Source organism: Nannospalax galili, unplaced genomic scaffold (assembly GCF_000622305.1).
Source record: "Nannospalax galili isolate Female #2095 unplaced genomic scaffold, S.galili_v1.0 scaffold489, whole genome shotgun sequence".
In the NCBI taxonomy this organism is placed as follows: domain Eukaryota; kingdom Metazoa; phylum Chordata; class Mammalia; order Rodentia; family Spalacidae; genus Nannospalax; species Nannospalax galili.
Window position 1 is genome coordinate 1,511,528 of NW_008360302.1, and position 2,050 is coordinate 1,513,577.

The window sequence follows — 2,050 nt, forward strand, 5'->3', positions numbered from 1 at the left end:
CATAGTAATTCCCCCAGCGTTACTCTTTGTGCTCAGGGTTGCTTTGGCTATCTGAGGCCTTTTGTGCTTCTATATGAATTTAAGGATGGGTTTTTATAATTCTGTGAAGTATGTCATAGGGATTTTGATTCAGATTGCATTGAATCTATACATTACTTTTGGTAAGATGGTCATTTTCACAATATTGGTTCTACTAATTCATAAGCATGGTACGTCTTTCCATCTCCTAGTGTCTTCTTCTATCTCTTTCTTTAGCGTTTTGAAGTTTTCATTGTAGAGATCTTTAATGTCTTTGGTTAGGTTTATTCTGAGATTTTTTTTTTCAGCTATTGTGAAGGGGAGTGTTTCCATGTGCTCTTTCTCTGATTGCTAGTTATTGGTTTTGTAGGTTAATTTTGTAACCTGCCACTTTACTGAACGTGTTAATAGTTTCTAGGAGTTTTCTGGTGGAATTTTTGGCATCTCTTAGAAATAATATATCATCTGCAAAAAGGGATAATTTATATCTTCTTTTCCAATTATTACTCCTTTAATTTCCTGCTCTTGTCTTACTGCTCTTGCAAGAGTTTCATGCACTGTGTTAAAAAAGAGTAAGAGCACATCTTGTCTGGTTCCTGATTTCAATGGGAATGCTTCCACTTTTTCTCCATTTAGAGTGATGTTGGCTGTGGGTTTGTTATATATGGCTTTAATTATGTTGAGGTATGTTCCCTCCAGTCCAATTCCCTCTAGGACTTTGAACATAAATGCATGTTGAATTTTGTCAAAGGCATTCTCTGCATCTATTGAGATGACCATGTAGTTCTTGTCTTTGAGCCCATTTATGATTTATGACATTTATTGATTTACAGGTATTGAACCACCCCCGCATCTCTGGGATAAAGCCGACTTGATCATGGTAGATGATCTTTTTGATGTGTGTCTGTATGCAGTTTTCAAGTATCTTGTTGAGAATTTTTGCATCTATGTTCATTACGGATATGGGGCTATAGTTTTCTTTTTGGGGGTGTATCTTTACCTGGCTTTGGTATTACAGTGATGCTGGCTTTATAGAAGGAATTTGGAAGTTCTCCCTCTATTTCTATGTTTTTGAATAAATTAAGTAATATTGGATGTAGATCTTCTTTAAATGTCTGGTAGAATTCTGCTGTAAATTCATCTAGTTCTGGGCCTTTTTTTAGTTTGGAGATTTTGTATTACTGTTTCAATTTCCTTATGCATTATGGGTCTGTTTAAGCTGTTAATCTCTTGGTTTAGTTTTGGTGATTCCCATGATTTTAGATATACACTGTCCATTTCATTTAGGTTTTCAAATTTAGTAGCATATAGGTTTATTTGTTTTTTTTTTTAAATTTTTATTCTCGGGACTGGAGAGATGGCCTCTGCTCTTGCAGAGGACTCAGGTTCTGTTTCCAGCACCCACATGGCGGCTAATAGCTGTCTGTAACTCCAGGGACATCTGATTCCCTCTTATGACCTCTGAGACCATTGCGGGACATGGATGTACTTATATACATGCAGTCAATCCATTCAATTTGTTTTTTTTTTTAAATTTTTATTCTCGGGACTGGAGAGATGGCCTCTGCTCTTGCAGAGGACTCAGGTTCTGTTTCCAGCACCCACATGGCGGCTAATAGCTGTCTGTAACTCCAGGGACATCTGATTCCCTCTTATGACCTCTGAGACCATTGCGGGACATGGATGTACTTATATACATGCAGTCAATCCATTCATACACATAAAATAAAATAAAATAAAATAAAAAAATAACATATATATATATTTTAAATGTCATTCTGGTAGTCTATATAATTGTCCGCTACTTTTGTTCTTCCATTTTTATATTTAATGACCCAAATGTATGGGAATTCATTCCTCATTTTTTTAAAAAAATTATTTATTTAACAACCACACGATCAGAAGAAGCATTTCATTACAACAGCATTAACATATTCAATAATAATTTCCAGAGCTAAGATGCATCTCCTTCAAAATTGGCTGTAAATTTTTAGGTTTACAGTTGAATTAATACAGTTATACAATATTGTAC